This window comes from Monodelphis domestica, chromosome 4 (genome assembly GCF_027887165.1).
Source record: "Monodelphis domestica isolate mMonDom1 chromosome 4, mMonDom1.pri, whole genome shotgun sequence".
Classification (NCBI taxonomy): Eukaryota; Metazoa; Chordata; class Mammalia; order Didelphimorphia; family Didelphidae; genus Monodelphis; species Monodelphis domestica.
In genome coordinates this window covers 236,957,937-236,977,075 of record NC_077230.1, presented here as the reverse complement: position 1 = coordinate 236,977,075, position 19,139 = coordinate 236,957,937, and the positions used below count along the sequence as shown (strand labels likewise).

Genomic DNA, 19,139 nt, shown 5'->3' with positions numbered 1-19,139 from the left:
TTTTGTACCATAGCACAAAGTTAATTCAAACTGTGTTCATAGGAATTCCATGGGAACTGGAACAACCTCCAGGAATTGATGCAGAGCAAAAGGAGCAGAATCAGAACATTGTACACAGAGACTGATACACTGTGGTACAATCGAATGTAATGGACTTCTCTACTAGCAGCAATGCAATGATCCAGGACAATTCAGAGAAACTTAACAGAAAGAACACTATCCACACCCAGAAAGAACTGTGGGAACAGAAACATGGAAGAAAAACATGATCGAATCTACTGCAAATATGAATAACATGGAAATAAGTTTTGAACTGGGAGGGGGGGAGAGGAAAATCATGAATCATGTAAAAAAGGAAAAATATTCTAAATAAAAAAGGAGAAAAACTGCTCATAGGCCACTAAAACCTCCAGATATTTTTCAGACAAATATCTATCTAGCCATGATATTGCCATATTGTACCTTGGAAGTCTTGTACATCTCTGGTTTCTTCATCTCTTTTGGCTTCTGAACATCTATCTACAAACACTATCAGTTTCCCCCAATCATATGTGTGTATATATATATATACATATATATATATGTATGTATATGTATATACCTATATTTCATTGACCCTTGTAGCCTATTCAGCTATCATCTCATTTTTTTCATGCCTTTTACTGCTAAACTTTGTGAAAGAGTTGTCTATATTTGATGCTTCTATTTCTGCTCTACCCATTCTTCTATCAATCCCTTGAAATTTGGCTTTCTCCTCTACCACTTTACTGAAAAAGCTCTCTCCAAATTCAATAATGACTTCAAAATCACCAAATATGAGTCTGGGTTTCTTTTTAAAAAAAATCTTATCCTCTGTCTTGGGATCCATACTAAGTTCCAAGGCAGTTCCAAGGCAGAAGAGCAGTGAGGACTAAACAATTGGGGTTAAGTGACTTGCCCAGGCTTATACAGCTAGGAAGTGTCTGAATCCAGATTTGAACCCAGGACCTTCCATCTCCACAGCTAGATCTCTCTCCACTGAGCCACTTAATCCCCCCAAAAGTCCTATTTTCTATTCTTATCCTTCTTAACCCTTCTGTAGCTTGTGATACTGTTGAGCACTATTGAGTACTAGATACAACCTCTTCCCTTAGAGAAACCACATTCTGTTAACTCTCTCCACTCTTACCTCTCTGATCACCACTTCTCTATCTCTCTAATACTTCACCCTTTTCCAGAGCCATTAACATGGATGTTCCACAAGAGCATGGTCTTATGTTCTTGGCATTCTCTTCTGTCTTAATGACTGATCTTTTTGAATGTTGTTCACACACATTATATCGATGCATAAGTATCCTAAACCTTTATCTCTAGTCCTGAAAGCTCTTCTGAGCTTTAGTTCCACATATCTAACTTCCTATAGGAAAACATTTCCACCCAGATGGCCCACTGGTACCTCAAACAACCAAAATTAAAGTCATTATCTTTTCCCCTAAAGCTGCTCCTCCTTTCACTATTTTTGTTTAAGGCATCTCCTTTCACTTGGTCTCCCATGTGCATAATTTCAGGGTAATTTTTGACTATTCTATTCTCCCTGTTTTTCCTATATAATCAGTTAATAGGGCCTGCCAATTCTACCTCTGTAACATCTCTCAAATCCACCTCCTCCTCTTTATTTCCACTGTTACCACATTAATACAGGTCTCCATTACCACCCATCTAGGCTATCTGAATAGCTTCTTTATAGTCATTCATGCCTGTATTCTCATCCCTTTTTCTTCCCTCTTTAAAGCCATTCCCAGAAAAGTGTTCCTTGGGCAGAGATTTGATCATAGACATTAATAATTTTGCTCAAAAATCTTCAGCAGCTGCCTATTGTTTACCAAATAAAGTTCAAACTCTTTTAACTGCTCTTCAGGATTCTTACAATCTGGAGTTCCCCTAGATTTTTAGACATATCATTCCTCTCGAAACATTCTGCCCTGAGAACATGGTCTCCACTCAGCCTTCTTCACCAACTGAGTCTATATAATAGCGGGGTATGTGTATATGTGTGTGTGTATTAGATATAGGGAGTTTGAATATAACATGATACCATCTTACAAAAGAACAAAGTTAAATCAGTGTTGTACAGTGGAAAAAGTTCTGAATTTAGAATCAGAGGACCTGATCTTGGCTCTACCACTTATCAGCTGTGTGACCCTAAACAAAACATTTAACTTCTCTGGGCCACCAGTTTCTTCATCTGTAAAAAAGGAGGGGGCCTGGACTACATGATCTTCAAGGTACATTGTAGCTCTATTAAGTAACTCCCATGTTCATGTCATTGTATTGGGTATTGGAAAATACATGAAGTTTAAATGGAACAGAGTCTACCCCCTTGTAGATGGATGATGCTGATACGATAGCGATATAATACAGTAGTACACAATGAGCAAATGTGAGGCAGCCCAGTAGGGTGGATAGAGGGATGGCTTTGGCATCAGGAAAATCTGGATTCAAGATCTGCCTCTGACCCACACCTTGTTTGACCATACACAAATCAGTTAACCTTTCTGGTTAAAGGCAAGTTTCTAACACTTCAAGTTACAAATGGTTTGCAGTACAAGTCACCAAGTACAGTCCCCCAAGCTAGAAAACTTCCTGCCACTCCTTTTCAGCTTCCTTTTATCTGTTATCTTCCCCCCATACACACACACACACAAAGGACTTTTTTATATATCACCAGAGCTTAGAACAATGTTTGCCACATAGAAGGCATTTAATAAATAGTTATTGACTGACCATTTATACTCAAGAGCCTCTCAACCATACATCCTAGGTGTCCTCATTTGAAATCTCTCAGCACCCCAAGGACCACAGGTTGTACGAATTGCTTATTGTCTCCAAGTCCATGTGCCTTCTACACCAAGGAGACATTTGTCCTCTTCACAAGCCTTCTGCCCTCTAGAATGCCCGCCCTTTGGTATATAACCAGGAATCCAGGCTAGGAGGAGGGGAAACATAAAAACATCGAGCCATTTACCAGTTATGGGAACAAAAACTATTGAATTGGAAAACAATCATATTGCCCATGTAGTAGCAGAAAGCAGTCTGAAGAAATTCTGTCATGTTGGCCTATTCTACCCTCTCGTCAACCATGCTTTTCCCAGTGGTCAGCCCAACTATTTGTTCATGCTTGATAAGCTGGAGCTATTTTTGAAAACTGACAATTTCATCATTTTCAATGATGTTGATATTGCTGTATGCTACCTCAGAGTTGGGATAGTCTCAAAATCAGAACGAGGGAGAGAATCACCCCAAGTGAAGAGTTCAGTAAATTCATCTGTGAAACCTATTTCAATTCCAAAGGCCATTTTAAAATTAGTAATGACATGCAAAAGCCCTTACAAGCTGCAAATAAGTCTCACAGCAGAGCTGAGGGTCCCAATCTGCCCTGGATTTGGGGACCAAGATGCTGCTACCCAGCCTAGGATTATAGCCTTTCATAAATACTAAAGTTCTGTTTGTAGTGAGGTCTAGAGCCCACCTAAACTTATGAGAAACACAGAGACAACACCTGAAAGTTTATAATATTTAGCCATAAACAGATCTAAAATGAGCCCTTCGCTTTTGTCTCCCTGCTTTCCTACTGGCGCCATGGGTCACCAGCAGCTCTACTGGAGCCGTCCTTGCAAATTTGTCCAGAGGCCTCGGTCTTGCCACGTATGTTCCAACTGGTATGGCCTGATCCGCAAGTACAGTCTGAACATGTGCCACCAGTGTTTCCGACAATAATGCAAAAGACATTGGCTTCATTAAGTTGAACTCAATTATATTTATGGATCTTGCTTCAATGATTTCCCTGACCATCAGCAGTGACCATTTTGCTGGATTCTGGACAACTATTTGAGCCACCTAAAGATGGATCCTATTCACACTATGTTAATTTGTACATATAGTTAAAAAAGGTCACCCTCAAAATAAAATAAAATAAAATGAGCCCTTCTCTATGAGAAACTTATCTTCTTCAGTTGAGCTGTGAGAACTACAAGGTTAGGATGCATGGGTTCCGCCAAGTCCATGAATAAGGTGCTAAGACCAACCCAACATCCTGATGTTTACCTCCTCAGCAGAGTACCTTTGTATTGACTTTACTCCATATCTGCGACACTCTCTTCTCACTTCTACCTTTTGAGATCTCTGACTTACTTCAAAGCCCAGAGCAAAGGTTACTTTAAGGTCCTTTCTGATCCCTCAGTTAGCAGTGCCTTCACTCTCCTAAACTCACCTTGTATTTATCTCAGATACATTTGCTATATCCTTATCTGTGCATATCTCCTTTAATAGAATATAAGTTGCATTAGGGCAGAAAATTTCACTTTTTTTGCCTTTGTGTTCCAGGAGCCTAGTGAGGTGCCTGATGCCTGAGAGGTAGTCATTCAACCAATATTTATTAAATGCTATTATGGACTAGGCATGCCGCAAAGTGCCAGGTATACAAAGAAGGGCAAAATCAGTCTCTGCCTTCAAGGAGCATACATTCTAATGGATAAAGCATGTAAATAACTAGGCACATAAAAGGTAGCTTCATGGTAGATGGAAGATAAGACTGAGAAATGCCTCTTACAGAAGAAAATGTTTGAACTCAATCTTGAAGAAAGCTAAGGAAACCAAGACACAGAGGAGAGAAAGGAAAGTATTCTGGGCATGGAGTGGAGCCAGAGCAAAAGAATAATGATCAGATATGGAGTTTGGGGTTCAAGCAACTGCAAACAAACTAGTGTAGCTGAATAGTAGGGTGTATATATGTGAGTAAGGTATAAGAAGGCTGAAAAGATAGGAAAGAATCAAGTTATAGAGAATTTTGAATGCCAAAAATATGAGTTTATATTGAATTCTAAATGTAATAAATAGCCACTAGAGCTCACCAAGTGGACAGTGGGGAAGGGGGCCAGGGAATGACATGGCCAGACCTACACTGTAGAAAACCACCTTAGCAACTGAGTAGAAGATGCAGACAGTAAAGGAGTAGAAAGAGACTTGAGTCAAGAAAACCAATTAGAAGGCTATTGTAATTGCACAGGAAAGAAGTGATGAGTGCCTAAATTTGGGCTATATAGTGGGGAAAAGGGGAACATATTAAAGAGATGTTTTGAAGGTAGAAACAAAAAAAAATCTGAAAACTGATTGGTTATGTGGAGTGAGTGCAAGTGAGGAGTTGAGGATGACACTTGAAATTTTGAACCTAGATGACTAGGAGGATGACAATAGCCTTAATAACAATGGGGAGATTTGGGAGATGGTCAGTTGGTCAGTCGTTGTCTTTAGAACTTGAAAAGGACCAAAATAACCTCATGATGAAGTCATTGTATAGTGTGTCCAACTGTGGCTGATCAGAGCAATACAAGTTCAAAAGACTCTACCACAAGTCATCTGCAAATTTGGAGTGGAGATATCTCCAAATTTGCTCATTTGATGGTTTTTTTTTTTTGAGCTATTGCATTTCTGCTTTGAGAGATGGTAGGATTTAAATGGAAAGATAATGAGATTTGTTTTTTACATGTTGAATTTGAGATGCCTTCAGAACATCTAGTTCAAGATATCCAAAAGGTAGTTGTCGGTGCATGACTACCTCAGGAAATAGACTAGGACTGGATATATAAATTGAAATCATTTGTATGTAAATGATAATTGAACCCATGAGAGCTGATGATGTCACTAAGCAAGATAGTATGGAAGAAGGGAAAGAGAGGAGGGGCCAGGACAGAGCCTGAGAGGATATCCTGAAATGAAGAACGGGAGTTTGGCTTCAGGAGGCAAAGCACTTTGTGGCTGAGAGTCAAGTGACTCTAGTTCTAGTCTACCTCTGTTCCTACCAGTGACCTCCATCAAGTCCATTCCTTTATTTTGGTCCCCTAAATTCTAAAAGAAGAGGAATCATTCATTCCTCTTTCCCATTTCAATAAGAGGTTGGGAGCTCAAATTAACAATGAATTTGCAATCAGAGGCACTAGGTTTGAGTCAAAATTCTACCAACAGCTACCTGGATAACTGAAAGCAAGCCTTTAACTTCCTGGGTCTCAATTTCTTCTTCAGTAAGGATATAATAAAGCACTGAGCTCACAGTCAGGAAGACCTCAATTCAAATGCAATTTTAGACACTTATTAGATCTGTCACCCTAGAAAAGTGCCTTAACTTCTAAGGCCCATCCTTATCATCTATCAACAACCCTTGGGGTTATTGGGTTATATCGGCAGCTACTTGGTGCAGTGGTCAGAGTCTGGCAGGGCCTGAGATCAGGAAGATAACTTCAAATATGACCTTAAACACTAGCTGTGTGACCCTAGACAAGTCTCTTAACTTTGCCTCAGTTTTCTCATCTATAAAATAAGCTGGAGAAGGAAATGACAAACCACTCCAGTGCCTTTGCCAAGAAAAGGCCAAAATGGAATCACAGAGTCAAAAACAACTGATATGACTGAACAATAACAATAACCTATAAGAATTGTGGTGAGGATAAAACGAGGTATTAAATATCAAATGTTTTACAACATTTAAAGCTTTATATAAATATTAGTTGTAGTTTATTATTATTATTTTAAAAAGAAAGAATTGGACTACATAATCTCTAAGATCCTTTGCAACTCTTATAATCTATCTAGAGGTCTCTGATGGAAATATGCTTTTCCTCATTTAATAAAAATTCACAGGAGCCAGTATAAGCCATCCAGGCTGGAGAGAGGAGTAGAAGTCCCTAGCAAAAGGGTCCTTTTCTTGAGTTTTTCACCAGACTGGTGAAGTTCAGCCCCATCATTTCCTTTGCAGATTCTTTGGGGCCTCCTGGCTCCATCTTTTCCTTTGATTCCCCAAGGCTCAGCTCCTGCATTGATCCCCAAACCTGGGGGCTCTTCCTTGAGTCCCTCTTCTCCCCCCTCCCCTCCAGCTGACATCGCCAGTGGCCTTGGGCATTTGTTTTCTCCCTGCACGGGGCTGCACACTGGCACATTTGTACCACAGGAAGCAGAAAACTAGTTTAACATCTCATTTATTTCATAGATGAGAAAGTAATTCCCTGCTGAATGATTGTCCCGAATCAACAATTCAGAGAGGAGGAATTTACAGTGCTGCCAGAGACTGGAGTGCATTACTGTAGGCAGTTCTATAACAGAGCTGAAACCTTTTTTCCCCCTCTCCTGTTACCCTGAAGAGAAAACCCATTAAATATGATTAAGGTTAAGAGATTGCTAAAATTACAAACAGCCGCCATTCAATTATTTTGCTCTATAAAATGCAACACAGATTGGAGTTATTTCTCTGAAATGTGTTTTTAGAAAATAACATAACACAACTAATGTGGTTTGATCTAGCCAATCAGGTTCCAAATACCACTTCTAATGCAAAGCTAAAAGGTTCATAATTTAACTCAAAGTTCGTAACTTAAGTCGTCAGGTGCTTACTTCATAGAAAAGCTTTATAAAGGGGAGAAAAAAAATCAATACCATCCCAACTAATATTCTGAAGTCATCTGCAGCCAGAGACTCAATCAATTTTATCACCCATTAAAGGGAAAGACAGAAAAATAAAAAAATAAAAATAAAAATAAAACCCCAGCAACAACTTGGCCTAACAGGTTCATAATTTTTTTTATTGGGAGTAAATCTCCAAGATATTTCCTGCCAGATTTCACAAGGCCAAAGTTGGGTCCTCAGGATTTACCTGCATTTGGGAGTGTGATGGCAGGAACCCCTAAGCAACAAATCCTGATCCACTCAGTTATCACCCAACTCCCAAAGGTAAAAACTCCTTTGTTACCCCCTGGGCTTGTGCCTTAGACTTCAGATAACTTGTTTCCAACTTAGCAAAGGGAGGAAACAGAAAGGAAAAAAAAAGAAGAAAGCTCAACTGTGTTCAAATGTATTTTTTGCCCAGTCTGAATTGAAAGCTAAAATAATTGGAAATTCAGAAAAAAAATCTCTATGCAGATATATTAGTGGCTGGAGACTTCTGGTTATTATGGTTAATAAAACACAGGATTTATATTACATTCTACTCACAGACTGCAGCCCAGGACTTGCAGTCCCTCAAGACAGAATATAAGCCATTTATGAGAGTAAACTTTGTACACAAGCTAAACACATAAAGCCATGTATTAGAATTGGACAAAACATTGCAAGCCAAATAAAAGCCCACTAAATGCCAAGCTCCCCGGGGCAGCTGAGGTGAGAAAGCTCTTTGCCTCCTTCAGAAACAGCACATAGAGTTTGCTGGGATTGCCCCCAGCATCTGGGGGTACTGCCAAACACCGCCTACCTCTGGATGAGAAATCTAATTGGTTCCAGACCCTACCCCACCAAGGAGCCAGCTTTGGCCAAAATGAAGTGTTCACATCACCCAAGTTTAGAGAGAGAAGACATTCAGTCCGTGACTTACATTTTACAGATGAACAAAAGGAAGCTAGGAGAAATAAAATGATTTATCCAAGGTCATACAACTGTAAAAAGGAGAGTTGATCATTGAGAAAATAAAATATCTTTAAATAAAAAAAGGAGAGTTGAGAATCAAATGCTAGTCTTCTGATTCCAGATCCAGAAAGGAGAAGATGTGTTCATTTTGTAAGGGGACCAGTTACTCAATGAGACTCTTGCTTCTTCATTGAAAAGAGGACTTGAGTTCAAATGTCAGCTCTAATCTCTATGGCAAACTTAGGTAAATCGTGTAACCTTTTTGGAGTTCAGTTTCCTCGTTTGTTAAATGAGATGGTTGGACTAGACAACCTCTCTGAGAAGCCTTTCTAGCTCTGTTCACTATGGTTCACATAGGTTCATTATGATCCTATGCTCCTCAGGTCCTCAGAACCACCAGGGCTTTCCTATCCTCTGTGAAGAGCAAAAAAGGAAATTAATGTTTGAAATGGGAGCAGCCAAGTCGATCTGTCTTTCAGCCCTCTGAAGGCAAACCATGGAACTAGTATCAGCCTAGTCACGATCAAAGAGAAGTAGGATAGCCATTTTCCCTAAAATTTTAGAGCCTTTTGCTTTATAAACAGGGATCCTTAACCCAAGGCATGTGAATTTTCAAAAACATTTTGATGACTGTATTTAAATATAACTGGTTTCTTTTGCAGTTCTATGTGTTTTACTTTCTAGACTTAATATATTATTCTGAAGAGTCCATACGGTTCACTAGATTGTGAAAGGAACCCATGACACAAAAAAGGTTTACAGCCCCGATTCTGGAAGATGAACCCTTTACTTTAGTCACTGCCTTGCCCAAGGTCACAGAGGTTTAAGGTTAAGGAATCATGTGAAATGCCAGAAAAGAAATTAGTGGCAATATAATACAATGATAAAAGTGCTAAACTTGGGATCACAAGACTGTGTTCAAATCTCACCTCTGCCACTTACTACTTGTATAACTTCAGGCGAATCACCTGACATTTCTGAATATCAGTTTCTATATCTATAAAATAGGAGGAGGGAAGGTATGGACGGGATGATTTCCTTTTAAAACTAGGATTCAAAAACATAGATCTCTATATTTTTTTCTAACTTCAAGTCTAGAGTGGGCCCTGGACAAAAAGATAGGAATTTGCCCAGGGGTCAGGAAAATAATCATCATATGGGAAAGGTGAGTTGGAGATAAAGAGGAAAGAAAAGGAAGGTCTCTTTTTCCCCCTCTATTTTGAAATCTACATAGTGCTTTAATAAATGTAAGTATCTGAAGTCCTTTGACACATATTTTCTTAATTCTCACAAAAAGCTTGTGAGATGGGTAGAACAGGTATTATTCCCTTTTATAGGTGAGAAAATCAGGTCCAGATAGGTAAGTTAGACTAATTACCAAAAAGACGTAATTTAATCTATCTACCCTCTTTTTGACTACTCTGTGTTCATGCAGATGAAGAATATTCCTGCTAGCAAGCCTCTGAGATCAGGAATAGAAACCAGAACTGGGATGAAGGGAGCCATTACTGTGCCTCCATCTCTGACCCCTGATTTCCTGCTATTAGCTCAGCAATAATGTAGAAGAATCAGATCAGTTCCAATAACACAATGAGGAACATCTGAGCCCTGGCACAGGCTGCCTGGCACTGACCATCTCGTTGTTCTTCTCATTGTATGCATAATAAAGCCCAAAGCTTTAGATTGGGGAATGAGAGGCTAGATGCAACACAGAGAATTACATAGAAGGAAAAAGAGCAGGAAGCTAAAGGAAAGTATAATGGAAGGGGGCAGGAAATTCTAGGCTGGTAAAAGCAAAAGGAGTCAGTGAGGACAGAGGTCATGATTCTAATGGGGGAACTTGCCAGGAGGCTTGAGGAGTGGACAATAGGTGGCCTTTGGCCTTTGCTATATTTTGGAGTCTACTCTGGCTGATTGATGAGAAGTGGGTGCCATCAGAGAGTGGTAGAAGATAGAAAAGAGAATAGCAGGTCTGGAGGCTATTGAGACATCTGTCACCACAGCCAACCTTGGGGTCTTCCCCACCAAGTATTGTCTGGTAGCTCTTGTATTTAAGCCCTCAGCTTTTTCAGCTAGTCACAACAAAAAGCCAATGGTACACAGGAGAAAGATCTCTAGCTCCTAGCATAACTGTCTCAAGCTATGGAGTCCAAGGATTTGGGTTCATACCTTACCTCAAATATTTATTGAGTGACCTTGGTGAGGTTCCTTTAACCAATTTAAAACTCGATTTCCTCATCAGTAAAATGAGAAGGATTGGACTAGATGTTCCTTACAGGTCTAAATCTAGAATCTAGAGAAATGCATTCCTTTTATGATTGCCACATTTTAAAAGGAAAGTTAAAAATTGGAGCAAATTCAGAATACTGCAAACTAGGAGGCAAAAGGACTTGAAACCAATGTGAAATGGCATTAATCTGTTGAAGAGACAGGGGATGATTAGCCTGAAGAAGAGAAGACTCCAAGGGGTGGAGTTGGGAGGTGGGTAATGAAGGAAGGCAAATTCAAGTTACCTTTAAGAATTTAAAGAAGTCATATGACGATGGATTAATACTCATTCTTCTTGGCTGCCAATGGGGCAAACAAGAGGTAGAAGCTATAAAGGGGGTACATTTTGGTTCAGTATAAGGGAGAACCTAACACCCTCCAATTAAAGCTGGTTAAGATGGTGTTTTGCTAGATAGTGATTTCTCTTTCCCTAGTTGTTGAATCAAAAGATAATCCATTTATCTTCTGGGAAATATTGTGAAAGATATCAATTTATCAAAATGGAGATTAGATAACCTCTAAGATCACACACAACTTTGAAAGAATATGCTATAGTGATTTCTAGGTACATTTTCAACTTTAGACTGAGGTCTTTTATCTTTTGCCTTGTCAATCAGGTTCCTGCTAAGGGGCACCAAGAGTGTGGGTGGAATCACAGAAGCTCAGGTTGTGGGATTCAAGGTATCAAGAAGAGAAAAGCTGGAGATTTGAAAAGTTGGACACATGATGCCGCAGACCATCAGCACTGCTTGGTGTTTATTTTTCCAGAACAGGTGCTAGCACAAGTACTTATATGGGGTGAGGAGATCCCAGTTCAGTAAGCAGAGGAGAGAGAACACCTTAATATGTTGAGCTTCAGGGCTTTTTGCCCCAAAGTGTCTTCTTTTTGGCCCTCATCCTCTACCTTCCAAGAGCTCTACTTGGAATAGCTTTGCCCAACCTATTACAATCTACATGATTTAACATATAAAAGATACTCTCTCCTCTTTTCCTCATCAAGGAACCTCTGAAACCACTAGATTGAGAGCATAAACTCCAAGAACGCTGTCATCTTTAGATTCTGGGGGCTTTAGCTCTAAACTATATTATCCCCAACGATATGCCTCTGAATTGCTGGCTATCTGATCACCTGGCCCTGGCCCCATTCCTTACCCTATGTATGCAAATCTCACTTTTCTGGTTCTTCCTGACTTTGTTCCACTAGGAACAACTGATTGTATCCCTATCATGGAATGGGGTTGGGACAAATAATAATTATAACAACAACAATAATAATAACAATTCATAATGAGATGAGACACTTTTTCACACCCAGAACCAGAGAGGAAGTTCTTAACCAGATGGAGGCAAACACAGAAGATAAATTATGTGAAATGTAAAAGCCTCTAGACCAACAAAATCAATGCAATTAAGATAAGAAGGAAAAGAGAAAAGGTCAAATTGGAAATGATCTGACATGTAAGATATTAATGTCTACACACATATATGTCACACATATGTATGAATACATGTGTGCGTATACATGTATGTGGGTTTGCTTTTATTTGTGATATATACATACACGTGTATGTATCACAAATTGATTTTCAGGTCTTTTAACCCCATGATCTGTGCTCTTTCCATTACATTCAGCTGCCCCTCAGGAAAGTCATTGGCTCTTCTCTAATGATGAGCTATGTGTCATAATGGACAGGAACTAGAATTCAGTCTCTACTTCAATATTTGCTAGCTAAGAAAGTTACTCATCAATAAAATGAGAGGTTTATATCTAATAACATTTAAGCTCTAAGTCTATGATGCTTATATCCATCCAGAAAACTTTTTGAGAGGAGGTAAGAACTCCAGAGAATTTTAATTATGGAAAAGAAATTACTTGGCTACTATAAAGTAATAGCCTCAAGCATGAAAAGGACCCAGCCTTGAACATTTCATTTCTGCCTCATTTAGTGCATTTTCTTTACTTAAACCTCAAAGTTACCAGGGTTCCACTTTCCCCAATCCCAACCCTGATTCTTCTAGCTTTGGGTAGAATGCCACCTTTCTTCATCTTAGAATCCCAATCCAAAGATGTGATCATTTAAATGCCTATACAAACAACTAAAGGAAATAAATGAAATGAGGTGTCCAAATTAAGACCAGAAGACTCTCAGAAGAGTGAAAATAGAAGAATTAGAAACCTTGAGAGGCCAGACAAGGGCTGGTGGCAGCAGAAGAGGTTCAACAGGTACTTTTACCCAACAACTCTGGATTGTTGCTTCAATACAGATCAGTAAAGAAGAATAGCACTTGGAAGAATGAGAGTTCTTCCCCAATAGACTAGTGGTCAATGGATAAGAATGGGCTTTTTCAAATGAAGAAATACATGCTATTGACAACCACATACATTTTTTCCGAATCACTAATGATAAGAAAAATGAAAATCAGAATAACTCCAGGTTCTACCTCATACCCATCAAATTAACAAAAATGATAAAATTTTAAAATAGCAATTTTGGAGGGGCTGTAGAGAGAGGGACAAGACATACTAATACATTATTGGTAGAGCTATGTGCTTAACCCAGCATACCATTCATTATTAGTCACATGCCAAAATGACAAAGACACAGAAAAATGGTCCATATGTGCAAAAATATTTAAAGCAGCACTTTTTGTTGTATATCAAAGAACAAGAAACAAAGTGGATATTCAATTGAGGAATATATAGAGAAAATAAGAAACAAATTCTTGGAAAGTTTCTAAGTCATGAAAAATTTTGATCAGTGCAAAAAACTCTGGAAAGATTTGTATTAACTGATACAGAGTGAAATAAATGGCTCCAGAACAGTTTAATTTGACCACCATAATGCTAAAAAAATCAATTATGAAAAACTTTAGAATTTTGATCAATTCAGGGACCAATCACAACTTCAGAAGACTAACAATAAAGCATGCTTCATGTGTCTTTTCAGAGAGGTGATAACCACAGGTAAAGAATGATTATTTGTTATAAGGGAGGGCTTCTAGGGGAAGGGATGAATTCATAGGTACTAGCAGAAATTTAAAAATAAAAAGGGAAAACATCCTTAAAAATGTTTTCAAAAATAAACCACAGAGAGGAAACCAGGAGAGTCAGTAGATAGAGGGTCAGGCCTAAAGATGGAAGGTCCTGGGTTCAAATATGGCCTTAGACACATCCTCGCTGTGTGACCCTGGGCAAGTCATTTGACCTCCATTGCCTAGCTCTTACTGCTCTTCTGCCTTGGAACCAATACATAATATACAATATTGATTCTAAAGATCTTTAAAATAAAACAAATCATAGGGAACTGAGGCTTAGGAACAGATGAAGAGGCATAATCCCTCCAGACACGGGGTTATCTCTTTGCAATATTTCTCTGGAAAAGGCTCAGTGGCAGAAGGTAGATGAAATAGTGAAACTTTAAGTTGGCTTCTGCCCCTCCAATTTTAGAGGGAAACCACAGTATGCTATATAGAAGACCATCCTTAGAGTTAGGAAGTCCTGAGTTCAAGCCTTATCATTGATACCTACTGCCTTTATGCAAACCTCATAGGGCATGATCAGTCTCCTCAACTGATCCCAAAACACTTCCTATGTGTTATCATTTTACACCATCCAATGGCTTCTAAATTAATTAAAGACTTTTCATAAAGTCTAAATCTAATGATTGATGAATTCTAGGCGTTGTTTGTACTATGATTGATTATTCCCACCTGATAAATGTATCAGAGTATATCATCTTGTCATTTATTTTAAGTGGGATAGGGCTAAATGATTGATTCCTTCTGAACCGCCCTTATAATAGTACCTAACATCATAGATCATAGCATCACAGTATCGTAGATCTAGAGCTGGAAAAGGACATACCAGGTGATCTAGTCCAGCCTTCTCATTTTATAACTAAGGACTCTGAGGTGGAAGAAGCTTATGTGATTTGATGAAGGTCACAACAATAGTAAGTAATCAAATTGTATTGTAACAGTATGCTGGATCACAAATTTTATAGGTAGAAAGGACCTCAAAGATCCAACTATGATATGAGGAAACGAAGATGCCCAGAGGTAGAAGTGTTTGCCTTGTCATCCCACAGGTAGTAGGGAGCAGAGCCAATATTCAAACCAAGATCCTCTGATTTCAAGTCCAGATTCCCTAATGCCCCACCACCTTTCAATATGCCATATTTCTAACAAAGTCTGAATTCTCATTTTTCAGGTCTACTTAACCCCAAATGTTTTCCACTGCCCGTGGACCTAGTTTTGCCTCCCCATCCCTGCTAGCCATTTTCCCTAGTCCCTAATTTCTTCATTCATAATTTAGCTAGCTCTGATTTTGTTTTTTTTTCTGAAGCCCAACCAGGGCTCAGACACCAGAACCCACGCAGAAAAATGAAAGGCAGGTCTCCTCTCTTTCTCAGAAGGTGGAGGGGAGGGAAAAGGTGCTTATAAATTTCCAGGGCTTCAATTGTGTAATGTTGTGTCAGGAGAGGCTGGGTTTCCTTTATATACTTAATCGCATCACGTTTCTAGCTGACACAACTCAACAGTTTATGACACCACACCATTTAATAAGACTCACTACCAACAGAAGAAGGGGGATGGGGTAAAGGGGTGAAGCAAAGAAGAGAAAAATAATGCAACTTTTTTTCCACCTGAATGTCTGCTGTCAGTCTAGATTATATTATAGGCAACTAGGGCAGGTCCTTAGAGATTAAAAACAACCCTAAACACATCATCATCTTCCAAACAGAGGCTGTGAGATTGTGAGATGTGCTAAAAGAAGTCAATTCTCATATATTCTGGGTTTGTTCTCTTTCTCTCTCTCTCTCTCTCTCTCTCTCTCTCTCTCTCTTTCTCTCTCTCTCTCTCTCTCTCTCTCTCTCTTTGTCTGTCTCTCTCTCTGTCTCTCTCTCTTTGTCTGTCTCTGTCTGTCTGTCTCTCTTTCTCTCTCTCTCACTCTCTCTCTCTCTCACACACACCTTGCAAAGAAAAAACCAATGGAATTTGTTTGTTTTTCATAGTCTTCTATATGGCTTGGGTTCCTTATCTATCATTTCTCAGGATGAATCCTTCATATCTTTTTCCCTGAACCCAGAGAGATGCTTTGATGAAGTCATAGAAGGCAAGTTTATCAAATGTGCTGGATGAGAAAATCAGGGTCTAATAGGAATTTGTTGGATGTGAATAATGAGACAAATCTACTAAGACATATTTGATAGGGACAAATATAAAGGTCTACACTTTGTATTAAAAAATTCCACCAAAGTTTCCCCGAGCTTTAATTTCATACCTACCAACTATGGAGGTTGGGCGAAGTCACTGCATTATTTTAAGGTCTCTTAGATCAAGATATCTTTAATGAGGGATGAGACTTTAGAGGATTTAGTGAACAGCAAGCTTTGTATGAGCCAATAGAATGAAAGGACTGACCCCTGCCCCACCCCCAAAAAAGCTAATGTAAACTAAGGCTGCAATGAAAGCATTCAGGGAAAGCTTCTTAGAGGATTTCACCAAATCCAGTAGTTGGAAAGGACCTCCCAGTGATCCAAGTCAACCAACAAATGACTAAATAGTCACTCTTATGATATAACAACAAGGAGCCAATCATCCTTTGCTTGCAGAAGGAAGTGAGGGGAAATCACCATATCTTAAGGCAACCAATTCAACTTAAACATTCCTAATTATTAGAATATTTTTCTGCCATCAAGACAAAATTTGTCTCCTTGCAATTTTTAAATCCATCTTTGTTCCTGACCCCACTGAGGCCAAACAAAACAAATCCAGTCTGTCTTCCACATAACAATTCTTCAAATTCTACTTCAAGACAACTGTTCCATTCTTTCTCCCACCCAGTCTCATCCACTCTCTAAATCTTTTCTTTGCCAGTCTAAATACCCCAAGTTCCTCCCACGAATCCTGATCCATCGAGATCTCAAAGCCTTTTTCACCATTCTGGTTGCCTTAATATGGAAGCTTTTCAGCATATCAATGTCTTCCTTAAAATGTGTCATCTAGTAATGAACAAAACACTCCATATGAGATCTTACCAGAGAAGACTATCATCTCCTTATTCCTAGAAACTATGCAAACTAAGGTCAAATTGGTTTTCTTGGCTATCACACAATTGTTGGTTCTTATGAAGCTTGCTGTCCCCTAAAAAAACAAAAACAAAACCAGAGCCTTTTCAGAAGAGTGTCTCTCTAGGAACTGCTCCCTCTCTTATACTTGGCAAATTGAAGGCAGAAATTCAACAGACAATGAGAAGAGAGGACATTCTAGGCATCGGGTACCACAATAGTGAAGTCACAAAGGCATACTCTGGGAACGTAGCATAGTCTAGCAGAGTTTGTGGAACATAATATGAGATAAGCCTAGAAAGTGGTACACAATTCTGGAGGGCATTGAATTCCAGACAAAGGAGTTAGAAATTTATTTGGCAAGCTAAAGGGAATCACTGAAGATTTTTGGCAGAGAATTAGCTTGACCAAATCTACTGAAAAGGAAGATTAGTCTGACAATGGCATAAAGGATGGAATGAAGGAGGGAGAGAGTGAGGATAGGAAGACCTTGGAGGCTATTATAATAATCCAGAAGGGTAGGAACTGGGGTTTAGTCCATAGATTGATTGCATCAACTTGGTGCCTTGGGGTTCACAGTGACAGGAATGAAACTCCCTTATGAATCTTTTCCCCTGGTACCCAGATCCTACTCCTGTCCCCCCACTAATTCCTCTCAGGAAAATTTTGGGAGGTTGATAATTGACTGAGCGAGGGACCTAAACGAGGGTCTAGGGCAAAGAGATAGGGAAAACAAGAGCCTCCCACCTACCCTTTCCTTGACAACAGAGGTAGCTCAAAGCTGCCTCAGCTCCTCCCTAAGCTGTTTCCATGGCTCCCATCCAGGCTGCCTCTGATAACTGTTTAGCATAATGTGCAGGGAGACACTACAGAAAATAGCTTGTGTCACCCGCCAGGGCCCAGGGGCTTGGCCTTCCCCACCTGCTCCCCGTGCTGCTTCTGGTCTGAGGGGTCAGGACGGGGCACCTGAAGCATGGCTCTCCATTTAGGGCTCCACTCTGGCCAAATTACCTGTGCTCTCCAGGCCCCTCTCACAGGTGGACCCATTAACAGCATCGCCTGTACAACCTGTCAGCTCTCTAATTACAACCTTCAGCATAAAGCCTCACTCTCTGGCTGGTAGATTTCCATGCTTTCAATTGGGTACCTTGCTCCATGCCACTGTAAAAGTTCCAGTAAAGTCTGTTTGCCTGCATGTCTGAAAAGGGTTGCCTTTGTGTGCTACTTTTTTTGTATTTTTTTATCTTTGCTTTTTAAACAGTCTGGTCTTTGAAAATAGAAATCAGAAAAATTCAGGATGTTGGCAGAGTGAGAGGCAACAGAGCATAAAGGATGACACCTTTGAAGTCAGGAAAACTTGGGTTCAAATCCTGCCTCTAATACATACTGGTTGTTTGGCTATCTGGTTAGGTAAATCATTAAAGCTTCCAATGCACCAAATAACATTCTCAAGACTTTAAAATCAGGGACTTTAGGTGACTCAGTGGACCAAGTGAAAGGCCTGGAGTAAGGAGGACTTGGGTTCAAACCTGGCTTCAGATATTTCCCAGCTGGGCAGGTCACTTAATCCTGTTTGCCTAACCCTTGCCTTTCTGTTTTAGAATTGTTACTAAGACAGAAAACAAGGTGGTGGTTGTTTTATAAAGACTTTAATTCATGACATAAAAATGTCATGGAATATTATATGTGCCATAATAAGTGACAAATTGGACATTTTTCAGAGGAAACTGGAAAGGCCTTTGTGAACTGATACAGAGCAAAGTGAACAGAACTAGTAAAATAATTTATGCAATTATGACAAAATTATACAGAAAACAATTTTGAAAGACTAAAATTCTGATCAATGTGATGCTAAATCACAAGTCTAAAAGAATGAAGCTGAAACTTAACATTCACCTCCCAAAAAAGAAGTGATTTAGAGCATTTTTCACATAATTATATATAGCTTTGATTTCTTCATCCAAAAACTCTATTCATATTTTTTTATCATTTATCAATTGGAGAATGGCTCATATTCTTATAAATTTGACAAAGTTCTCTACATATTTTAGATATGATACTTCTACCTAAGAAACTGTCTATAAAATTTTGTCCCAACTTACTGCTTTCCTTCTAATCTTGGCTACATTCATTTTATTCATAAAGAAACTTTTAAACTTAATGTATTAAAAATTATCCATTTTACATCTTACAATGCTTCCTATCTCTTGTTTATTCATAAATTCTTCTCCTATCCATAAATCTGAGAGGTAATGTTACCTTTTCTTTTCTTTTAATGTACTTATGATATCTCCCTTTATGCTTAGGTCATGAATCCATTTTGATCTTATCTTGGTAAATGGAATAAGATATTGCTCTGTATTTAGTTTCTGCCAG

General features: G+C 39.1%; 1 pseudogene; it reads left to right on the top strand.

Moving 5' to 3' along the window:
* The first annotated feature begins 3,618 nt into the window (after nucleotides 1-3,618).
* LOC100031978 (40S ribosomal protein S29-like) lies at nucleotides 3,619-3,871 on the top strand (annotated as a pseudogene).
* Nucleotides 3,872-19,139: the final 15,268 nt, after the last annotated feature.